The sequence below is a fragment of the Amaranthus tricolor genome, chromosome 3 (genome assembly GCF_026212465.1).
Source record: "Amaranthus tricolor cultivar Red isolate AtriRed21 chromosome 3, ASM2621246v1, whole genome shotgun sequence".
Taxonomy (NCBI): domain Eukaryota; kingdom Viridiplantae; phylum Streptophyta; class Magnoliopsida; order Caryophyllales; family Amaranthaceae; genus Amaranthus; species Amaranthus tricolor.
Genome location: NC_080049.1, coordinates 24,901,092 through 24,914,035, shown reverse-complemented (window position 1 = coordinate 24,914,035; position 12,944 = coordinate 24,901,092).

Below are 12,944 nucleotides of genomic sequence, written 5' to 3'. Positions count from 1 at the left end.
AAAAACCAAACCGAAACCGAAATTTAAATGATCCAAAAATATGTTTCTTTTTTAGGTTTATCGAACCGACATTATCCGCGCGCCCGAACCGATTTACGACCGAAAATCGTAAAATCGAACCCGAACTGCGACCGATTTTTATAACCGACATATAACCGTTAATCGAGATTACCCGAACCTAATAGTGACTGACCCGAGTCATACCCGACCCGAATCATGCTCAAAACCGAACTTGATCCGGCTAAAATTGACTTAACCCGAATGAATTTTTAACCGAAATGCTATAAACCTGAACTAATTTTTAACATAGAGGTAGGATCGACTCATATTCAATCATCTTATTAGTTAATCTAATAAAGTAATAGAAATTTTAATAAATTAAATTTTATACATACATGGTTTCATATATTTAGAGTTAATAATCAATGGTCAATGTTATTTAACTATTTTTAAGCAATTTAGATGAAAAATGATAAAACTTTAATTTTGACTTACAGTCAAACAAGTAAACGTAACAAAGTAATAATCACTAAATGATTTGCATTTTAACTATTTTGCCTTAACTAAGGGGAATCTTATCATCAATTAAAAAATGTCTAACAACTTAATCTGATATTGACTCGATCTATAGTAATTATTAATTCGTAGTCGAATTCTACTGGAAAATAATACCCGAACCCGAACTGTACCCGGTAAAACCGAACCAATTATTAACCGATGACAGTCCAAGACCGATTGACTACTCGACACGAACTTCAACCGACATCGGACCGATGCTAACCCGATAGCTCAAATAACTGATCTTCAACTGAACCGTAACTAACCGACCTGACCCGAGTGTGACCCACCGTAACACGCATTCGAAAAATAATCGATTCGAAATACAACTGAACCGAATGACACCCATCCGAAATCGACTCGATCACTCGAATGAACACCTCTAATAATTAGAGCTATTAAAGATTGAATTAATGCATTGAACTGCATGAAAAACAAGTGTTATAAGTAAATTAGAAGGAAAGAAGTATATTTATTGTCTTTGTGGATCTTTGATTTTAATTATACACATCTTTGTCCAATACTCTTATTTGTCGCCGTCATTTTTATTGTGATGTCCCTCCCTTCTTAAAACTCTCTCAACTTCTTTCTGTTTTTAAAACTTCCTAGTTTTACGCCCAAACATATATATATTTCATACAATTGAAAGCTTGAAGAGACAAATATTCGACATTTCGACTACGCAAACCACATCCGTAGTAAAGAAGCAAGTGGCACGCTTTGTGCAACTTGGCCAACTTTCCCAAAAATTTTTATTATTGTAATTTTATTTTGTTTAATTATCAAAATTATTATTATACTCCTTCCTATTACTCTTATGCGTTCTATTTCTTTTTATGATCAAGTCACGTTAATTGTCTCTTTTTCATTTTTAGTATGGTTTTTTGACCTTTATGCCCTTAGTGGGTATATGTTATTTTCAATTATACCCCCCATTACCCATACTAATTGATCACCCTTTTCATTAATCAAAACATCTTAAAACTAATTAATCTACCCACCCATTAACCACTCTCTCCCTTTTTAACCCTAAACCCTAACCATTCATATCCTCCTTCCATGTACTCTTGTTCTGTCTTCAACCCTAATTATGGGTTCTTTCTTCATCATCTTTCTTTCCCCGCCTCTCTATAATCCTCTAATAACCCTAGATCTGGGTTGTGTCTTTTTCATCTTCTTTTGTGCTTTCGTGTTCTTTTATCTCTTCTCATGGAAAATCCCATTTCGCCTTTGAAATCTCCAGTGAAAAACCCTCAGTCGCCTTTGACCTCACCCCTGAAGAATCCTAACTCGCCATTCAACTCATCCATGATAAACAATAACTCGCGTACTTTTGTTTATCTGAGATTCCCCAAATCCCCTTACAAATCGCCTACTAAGATTGAGTTGAAGGGGTTCGATGATGAAAACCCTAGATCTGGTCTGAAGTCGTTTGAGGAAGAGTCTTTTGATTACTATGATGACTCAAATTCTGTTGAGACTGATCCCAAATGGGGAAGAGAACTTGACTCTGAAGGTGAACCCATTTACACACCTGAGCCTGATATGTATCCTGATCGTGAATAGTCTTCCATTGATGCTGTTTTTTCGAATACTGATTGTGAAGAAGAAGATTGGCTTGATAAGCTTGGTCCTTTCTCAAGTGAGTTTTTTTTCGTTTTGGTGCATGTTAATGATTTTTAATTTAAACGTTTTTTGATGCATTTTATTCCATTGCTCTGTGATCTTTAAGTGAGAGCAATGTTTAGCCACCATAAATCGAACAAATGGGGTTTGGATTGTTTTCCAACGTTTTAAGCACAAAGATGTTCAATTTTCCACTCAATGATTTCAAAGAAATAAACAAGTGTACTTGAAAGTACTGAAACAATCAATTTTTTCATTTATGAATACATGAATACAAATGTTTCATTGAAAACAACATAAATTTTTAAATTTGTTGTTTGCATCTGAAACATCCCATGTTTAAGATCCCAAAAATATGTCCAAAATCAAAAGGATTACTTTTAAAACATGTTGCTGTGTAGGTTAATGTTGTGTTGGCTGCTGTTCTTCATGGACTGCTGTTCTGTGTTGTTGTTGCTTAACTTCTTTCCAAAAGTATGTGTTGTTTGCTGTTTTGTTGTTCATATGTTGGTTTCTGTTATGTTGGTTTGCTTTGATGCTCCTAAAAATAATGATGCTGTGGTTTAAATTGGTTGTTGCTGTTTTCTATTAATTGTACAATCCTATGTCAACATTGCCATTGACTTGCATAGTCCCATTGTTCAATCCCCCCTGCATAGCCAATCAGTTCTACTAACTGATTAATTTTTTTTGTACTTAGCTTTATAAATAAATGTTGAAGTGAATCAACAACCAATAGTTTTTCAATGCTTAGGTAATCTGGTAAAGTGTCTTCCCTTACTGCCCTTGTTTTGTTCATGTGAGGAATGTGATAGTCAAATCCCCGTTATCTTTTCATGACCTCTATCATACAAGCTTGTAAAGTGATGAATACAAACCTAAACATTGTGGACTTAGATTCTGAAATGCATTATTCACAGCCATAACTAATTGTGTTACATTGTAAGCAGCTTTTTGATATTTTAAAGTTTGAATTGATCTAAAAACAACCTAGATCTAGTACATTCATGTCAGGGGAATTTGGAGGTTGTTGCACTAACTTTATATAAAATCCATCTTTCATTACCTCCTCCAAAAATTCTCTCTCATTATGTGCTATATGTGGCTTGGCATTATCTTGTTGAATATAAATTTGCTTTGACAAACCTTGAGGCCATTTTGCTCTTATGGTTGGTACCACATTAGTTATAAGCATTGCTCTAATATGCTCTTTCGTAATTGACTGTATTGGCTTTGCTTCCAACTCCCCCCTCTTCCTGTTCTTGGAGCTTCTTTTTGCTGGTTCCTGTGTAATAAATGGCCATATTCCTATCTTACCATCAAAAAACACATCACCAATAGTTGTAAATATTAGCTTTGCGACAGCACACATGAACATGATTTTGGGAATGAACCTCTTAGATTGACACTCTCTATGTGGTTCTACTTCACTCGGAGCTAGGTAATAAGCAAAAAACACATCACCAATAGTTGTAAATATTAGCTTTGCGACAGCACACATGAACATGATTTTGGGAATGAACCTCTTAGATTGACACTCTCTATGTGGTTCTACTTCACTCGGAGCTAGGTAATAAGTTTGTGTCTCTCGGGTTAGATAGAAATGTTTTTCATCTATGTGAACAACGTCAGTATATGGCTTAAACTTGAATGAATCATTTTGTTCATCATATTCACATTTATATAATGCAAAACTTAACCTATGTAGCTTATTTTCATTCAAGTCGGTTTGATTGCGTTTGTGTACTTTCTTATGACTTTGTTCTTCTTCCACCTACACACTGTTGTTTGTGAACCTCCATCTGCTTTGCTACTGAATGTTGAGTACACTTGAGTTCATATTTGATTGCCTTAAACTTTTCTTCATCGAATTGGATTTTGTTTGGTGCTTGTCTGCCTAATCTCTTGCTGTTGAGGTTAATCACTGTGTTGTTATTCCTGATCTGCTTCTTCACTTCATTCCACAAACGTGTGATTGTTTTCCTACACACTTGAAACTCAATGGCAAGTGCATTGATTGTGCCTAGCACTGGTTTGCCTTTCCTATTTAATACAGACAACTTTTGCATTATTTGTGTTCTTTGTTGAGTGCTTAGGTTTTTTAAAGGAGCCATTTTTTTAGATGGGTGTGTAATTAATGACTTGTGTTTGGTCCATTTATTGTTTCTGTTTTTCATGTAATGATTGATAATTTTTATTGTTTTACATTTCATTTTTGGTGCCTAATTGTAATTGATGGAAGTTTTAGGCACTCCTATTTTCATTTTGTTGTGTGTTTTGATAATTTTGAGCTTTAATTGGCGCCAGACATCATTTTGGGTTTCTTTCATTGGTGACAGTATCTGATTTCCTTGTTTTTGGACCTTGTAATTTGGGGTTTAAAATAAATTTGGATAATGTGATGAATGAAAATTTGGTTGTTTACAATTCGGTGGCTATTTAAGAAATTATTAATGCGTCATTTTTGGTAATTTGGAAAATCTAAAGTCAATGATCGCAAAAAAATCCGCACTCACATGATCAGTAACGCCTGCAACTACACCGAAGCTGTCGAAGAATTGAGAAGGCTATCTGAGATACAGTACCTGATGTATTTAATTTTCTTTAGTACTCTTGATATATTTATGTGATTTTCCAAAAATTATTGTAAACGTAGGACTTATTTATGTACTTTCGGAGTTAAGTAAACGATCGATGTAATTTTGGTCTTGAACTGAAAAAAAAGTTAAGGCTTTTGGTGCCAAAAAATCAGCTTTTAAATTAGGCTACAAAATGTTTGAAATTGGTGGGAATTATTAATTCTTTAATCCTTACATTAAAAATCCATAATACCACTCTCTTTCCTACCCTTAGGGTCTCATTTTGACTCTCCTTAAAATCCGTGAAAAGTCAAATGAGACTTCTAAGAGGAATAGGAAGGAGTATACTCTAGTTAATTATTTTTTAATTATTTATTATATTGTTTTTATTTCTTAGTTTATTATTTGTTTAATTATTAGTTTAATTTATGAATATTTATTGTTATCTATTTTGTTCAAATCGACCACTTTCCTTCCTGTGAAGGGAGTACTGATATGAATTGTTCGTCACCTTTACTCATCCAGACCCTACTTTTGATAGGGATATTGGGTATGATGATTATGAATTATTTTGTTCAAATATTTCTCATAATTATATGTTTGATTTATTATATAATATTAATTTATTCAATTATTATTTTATTATTTATTTTGTAATCATGTAGAAATTTAAATAATTATCCCGACAGATGAAAAAAGTTTTTAGAGGTTTATTGTCTAGGAGTAGTTTATTTGGAAATAAAAAATTGTCTAGAAATAGTTTTAGGCCTGTTAAAAACGCGTTTTATAAAGTGATGCTATTAAGTCTGTCTAGCAGGAGGAGCATGAGAAAGAAACTATGGATATTGGATACAAAATTCTAAGGTGCGAGAAAACCGAAATAGTAAATAAAAATTAAAATTTATAGTAGCAAAAGTAAAATTGAAAAATGAAACTTGAATTTTTTATTAAATGCTTATCTTCTCTAATTATATTAGCGCTTAGTTTTTTTAAATATCGTCTACTAAAGGGAAAGTGAGCTAATATTTTAATTGGACTTGAAATTTCGATTTTTGGTCCTTAAAACCTAGCTTAAACCACAATATTCTTGTTTAGAAACTTTCAATCTAAATCCAAACCATATTATAAAAAGTCCAAACCATAAATTGATTTGATTTATGATTTTTTATTCGAATAACTTTTATTCTTAAACCTTAGACCCGGATCCAGACCCATTAGTTTTATTTGAACTCAGACTTGGATCCAAATCTGCAGGGTCTCAAAAATTGCACCCAACTCCTAAAAACAGTGGTGGATCTAAGATAGGCTTAATTAATAAAATAATCTTATCTCAAAAATTCGAATATTATAGTAAATTTATACGAGAGATTTTAAGAGAAAATGTAAGAGTCTCGCAAGAGTAACTATTACGTGATTCAAATCCAGAAATGAGTACAAAATCACCTCATTAACATTGACTTGCTGTGACAATCTCATAGAATAATTATGTTGTTCAGGTAAAACAGTCCATGATGACCCACGTAGGATCAAGTATTAAAGAGAAATTTCTGCAACCGTCCGCTGAAGACTGCTTTCTGAAGATCTAAATTCAAGACAAAATTAATTAAGCGTAAACAAAACTTGACATTTAGGCTGTTGCAACAACAAAGAACAGATATATACCGTCTAAACCTCCAAAATGGTTGCCATTAACAAAAACTTGCCAATTCAAGAAGAATATCCTGAATTTCTGATCCATCATCTGATTGGCCGGTGATAAACAACTACTTAATTAGCCACTTTCAATTAAATACCGGTCATGTAATTAATTAATGATTGATCAAAATTGAAAAATGTAACTTAATTCTCGAAGGAAAAGCTCCACTAATTGAGTGGTACTAAATGGTGGTAATGAGAATAATTTACAGTGTAAAATATATGCATTGGAATGGATTTTATCAAGAAAATGAGATGATTGAAGTTGGACAAGCATGACCATCAAAGTAGTTAAAAGATTTTTTCACCAAAATTACACTAATTTTTCATTAATCAAACTAGGTTTAATGGGTAATCACTTTAAATTAGGTGATGGCGTTAAGGTTATAATTTATAAATAATCATTTTAAAACATTAAGTTTATATTGAGCCAACTCAATAAAAATGGTCCGAGACCGTCGTATTTGAGAATTTGTGAATCAATTATTATCTAAATTCACATCCCCATTTTCCCAAACGAACCATTAGGCATTAGTAGTCTTAAGCTATATGGGCTCACTCACTCAAACTCAATTATAACAATGGAGGCCCAGGCCCTAAACCACCTCAGAGGGCTTTCCCTAATTATTGGGTTTTGATTTCGATTTTCAATTTTTCATCAAGCTCTCACCTGCTCGTAAATTACCCTATAATTAAATCAAAAATATATATAAAAAATATGAAATGCAACCCTAATTGAAGAAATGAATAACCAAAATAGGAAATCAAAAATATACTTCTTCCATTGAAAATTTGCTGATGCACTAATTCAATCTTTAATATCTCTAATTGTGCATAATTAAAAATTATAATCAAACAAGATCCTATTTGACCATGTTTAATTTATAGTTTTATAAAAATACAATTCGAAAAACCAAATGAAACATTTAGAAAGAAACGAAAAGTATAGTAATAATGAGTAAGAAAGAGCGAAACGATTGGAGTAAATAACATTATGGACGAATGCAGAAACAGAAATGCTTGCCATGGCTGATTTAATTCCGGCATTTTGCCCCATTAAAATCATCACAACCATTATGTGACAAATCGATACCATAAGCTGATATGAATCGGCAGCAATTCCATGGCATTTCTTCATTTTTCTTCACTTCTGAGTTCTTTTGTTTAGAGTTAACATATACAAATTACAAAATACAGATACAGAAATATAACAATATGTGCTTTATTTCCATGTGCGAGTAGTACTAATTTATTGCATGTCTTATTTAATACTCTATTTTAATTAGGAGTATTTGATTACTCCGATACATATTTATGGCCATTAAGACCAATCTTAAAGGATAATAATACTAACATACATTAAGTGGTAGTGTTACATTACCGTATTTGCTATGTACATGTATTATAGACCGTATAATGAATACATAATTTATCATCGTAATCTTTTCTTTCCAAATAATAATATAATAATACTATGATATCGAAGATATACGTACGACTACATACGTCGCACATCACAACATATAATTTCTACCCTAGTTTGTTGCGGCTCCCAAAGGCTGCATTCGTTGTAACACTGCAATATTACTTCTAATATATACTCCTTTGCTTCACTAGGATAATAGGCTAATAAGCAATAGAAATAGAAAATTCATGTTTTTTAGAAAAATGTAGATATTTGATAATAAATAAATAAAAAGAATGAATTGTGTGAATAAAATAATAAGAGTGTTAAAATGTATAAATATTATGAAATAAATTTGATGGAGTATTGTCCAAAAAATGAGACTCTTTTCGAATAGCTTTAGGAACATAGTGACAATCAATTGTGAGCAATATACAACGCGGATTGACTAGCAATGTACATGCACATGGGAGAAGCAAGAGAGGCACCAAGATTAGATATTATATTGCCAAGCCATTTTATTTCAGAAGTGAGAACAAACTTTGATTGATATTCAATTTCGACAAAAGAGCGAGAAACAACATGTTGTTTCTTTGTGAGCGGGGAACCAAGAAAACTTATCCATGCCATAAGAAATTGCCTTCTAAGAAGACTACTAACTCAGTCTGAATCGCACCAACCAAATTAAGTAAGTGCCGGTGTAGAAAAAAGATGAAATTGTGTCCAGGCGCACCTTTAAGATATTGAACCACTCTAAGGGCAGCTTTGTGGCGAATAAAGCATGGTTGATGCATGAATTGTCACAAATATGAACCACATAAGCAAAATCAGGTCGAGTAAATGATAAATAAATAAGTCTATCGACCAATTTACGATATTTTCATGATCATCAAGGAAAACACAATGTTATAAGCCATAATGTGATTTTGCTCAATAGGAGTACTAGAAGGCCGAGACCCATTCAAATTAACCAATATCTTTTAAGAGAGAGTGTACTTTTTTTGACATAGAAAAAGCTCCTCAAAACTCCGAGCAACCTCAACACCAAGAAAGTACATAAGAATCAATTAAAAACCAATTAAAAATATACGTTCCCCTAATGACTTTACTAATTACAAAGAAAAATCGTCTATGTAGATACAATCCCTTTCTTGCCTTTAATACTTGTCATTAGTAAGTAACTCATCATTCTACCTAATATTGTGTATTTCTTGGTGATATTCTATTGTCTTCAAAAAGATCACCTTATCTCGTTCTAGTGCTGAAGCTTGTTAGTCTCGCAATTTCTTCCTGAGTTATAATATCATATTCCTAAAGCTACTTTGGTGTAATGTTATTACATTAGTGCTATTTATCTATCTAATAATTTGGTTCAACATTAACGAACTAAGCATATTAAAATTGATATTCTTATTCGAGAAAAAATAGATCAAGGTCAAGTTCGAGTACTCTATGTTTTGTTTGAATATCATATCGCTGATATCGCACCAAAGGCCATCCTTAAACTGTTCCAAGATTTTAGGAACATTCTCAGCGTTTGTGAAGCTTCTGCCCAATGCGGGATCTATTCCAATGACAATAATTTCTTTGAGATATTATTTTACTAGATAATTCCCGTGCGATGCACGATTTTTTTATTTTGATGTAAAAAACAAATAAATTGAATAGGTCCGACATAATATTACATTAACTTTAATTATTTCTTCTTAATACTCATTTTATTACATTCATGAAAATTGAAATTCAAACTTTTTTTTATGGAGTAGTTATTATTATAATAATGATAAAGTAGTGGGCTATTGTAAATTGTATCTATGAATAATTAGCATTATAGTGAACTTTTTTTAAAAAGTATATTTAAAAATAATATAATTAACTTTGAATGAATGAATGTTTTTTTTTAAAATAAAAATAGATCAATGGTGCTTTGTAAATTAAAAATCAAAGATAATAATTTGTACATCTTTATTACATACTACTATTGTTACATTGTTTTTCAAATTTTAATAGTATATGTTACAGTCCCAACTAAAATTTTTAATAATGATCAAATGAATCATCTTATAATCATCCTTAACACTTAAGATTTCTATAGTCATACATATTGATGACATTATCTTTGATTGAATGAGGGAAATAATCTCATGAAAAGATGACAACTCATTAATTTTTTAAGTTGTTTATGTCAGTTGTGTTTTGTTTTAGTATATATTATAGATAGATAGATAAATTCTTAACATATATTGTAGGTAATTATTTTATCTTGAAATCTTTGTTATTAATTATGCAATTATTTGGTTTCCAAAACTCTCATTATTTGGTAATCATTTCAAGACTAATATTTCTTATACTCCCACCTAATTCCACTTAATGCTCCCATTTAATTGTGAACAAATTTTTAAAAAGTTGTTGGGATCACTCAAGTATTTTCTCTGAGTTTTGCTGTATTCTTCATTTTGATCTGTTCATTAAATTTATTTTATTTTTTTCATTTTGACTGATCCTATAAGTATACTCTTTTTTTAATTCTGATCCACTTATTTAATTTATCTTTTTATTTCATTCAAACATACTTTGATCCACTTTTCCATAAATCACACTTTTTTTAATCCATTTTTATAGCTTTAAATGGTTTGCTCAAATTTTTTTGTTGTGGCAAATGCAATGGGATAGTATGAGGGACAATGAGGTTATAAATGAAATTTGATGGGAGTGACTTAGGACACGTTTGGTTGATATTAAAATTTTATCACCACCAAAAAATTTTTGCTCTAGGAAATAATTTACTTCGTACATTTTTAATAACCAAGGGACTTTCATGCTAATCATATTTTTACAACATATGAGAATTTACCTTTTTGGAATTGAAATTTCTAATTCAGTGGTTTTTTTTGAACCAAAACTATTTTGGCTATTTTCTTGAACAAATAAGGAAAAAAATACCATTAGATGATATAGGAATGAGACATTTTAAGTTAAACTTTAACGCTGTAATTCGCAAATTATTCAAAATAAAAAAATTAAAAAAAATCAATTAAGTTTAGTTTTTAATTTTAACTTTAACTTTTATAATGTTTTTGATTTTTGATTTTAATTTTTCTTTTTTTAGTTATTAACCTGCAAAACTCAATCGTTATTTAGGCAACAATGTTCCTGAGTAAGTGATCCTAAAATTGAGATTATACATTATTAGTCAAAGGTTGAGAATATTATAGAAAAATCAATTAAAAGTTGGATTATTCTAAATATTCTTAATTTTTCCTATTTTTAATTCGTACTACATTTTGACCTTTTTTATTTTTTTTGTTTGTTTATTAGTTACCACTAACTTTTTTACTGATTGAAGTTTGTCCTATAATCCGTCCTTTTGTTTTAATTTTCTTGTGCATTTTTATTTTACTGTCAATGTGAAAATGTGTACTGTAAATTGTAGTATGATGACTGATACTATAAAGAATAGCAAAGAACCAATGACAATGACTAATTTTTATAGAATATGTATTTTATAAAAGTTTTCTCGACCCCAGGTACTCTATGGCTGAAAATAGGTTAAAATGGTTTGAACATATGTGAAGAAAGTGTAACACCCTGTTAAATTATTCATTAAAAAAAATTTATTATTAATAAATAATTAGTTGATTAAATATATTAAATAATTATTTGAGTATACCTTTATTGCGCACGTGTATTGTCGCGTAAAAAGTTTATCGCGTAACAATAATAGCTAAACCGAACAATAAAGTAATTAAATAAAAAAATAAAAAAAAATATAAATCACAAAGTGGCCGATGCATTTGGGATGAATTGGGGGGAGTTGTAACTCCTCTCTAAATGCCCAATTAAGTGGCATTAAGGCTAACTAATTAAGGGGAGATTTAAGTGTGCTTAATTAGGCTTTGAAGGGTCGAAAGACATTTAAAATTCACTAAGAAATTCAGAAATTTTCTTTACCTTTTTAAATCCTTTTTTTTTGACCATTTTAAAGAAAAAGAGAGAAAAGTGAGAAAAAAAAATCTCGAGTGTTGTTTGGGTGTTCAATTGGGCAATTTAATCCTTAATCCTTGAAATTGTAGGTCCTTGATTATTATAAAAAATTTAAATTTGCTAAAAAAAATATTGTTCATGATTTAGTTCTTTAACAAAATTTAATTTGTTAGAAGAATAATATTCATGTGTTAAGTTTATATAGTTTTTTTGATTTATAATTCTTTAACAAAATTTAATTTGTTAGAAAAATAATATTCATGTGTTAAGTTTATATAGTTTTTTTTTTTTTTTTGATTTATAATTCTTTAACAAAATTTAATTTGTTAGACGAATTATATTCATGTGTTAAGTTTATATAGTTTTTTTATATGATTTATAATTCTTCAACAAAATTTAATTTGTTGGAAGAATAATTATATTCATGTGTTACCTTTATATGGTTTATTATGAAGCATATTTATGTTTAGTTTTCCATGAGTTCATAACCTTTTAACAAAATTTAATTGTTAGAAGGGTTGTGTTCGTACATTTAGATTGATAAAGTTTTTTTTTTAAAAAATAAAATCCTAATTCTTTAACAAATCTTAATTTGTTAGACGAGTTATGGATGAGTATTTATTTATAATTATTTATGTTTCGTTAGCAAAATTTCAATTTACTAAAGAAGTCGTGTTCATGATTTGATTTTTTATGCATAAAGATATATATATATATATATATATATATATATATATATATATATATATATATATATATATATATATATATATATATATATATATATATATATATATATATATATATATATATATATATATATATATTATAATTAATGAGTGATAGAAATGTCTTAATATAATTATTTATATATTTTTTTATGTTGTCTTTAATTGTGTGTTGAGATTTGTGTATGTGTGAATACTTATATTTTGATTATTTCGTTATTAAGAATGATTTGTGGTAATATGTGTTGAATTGTAAATATTGGGAATAGAAATCATTGAATTTAAAATAAAGGAGTTAAAGGAATATAAAATATTCAAAATGAAATAAAAAAAATTAAAAAAAAATTCTGTCAATAGGTCTGCGAAATA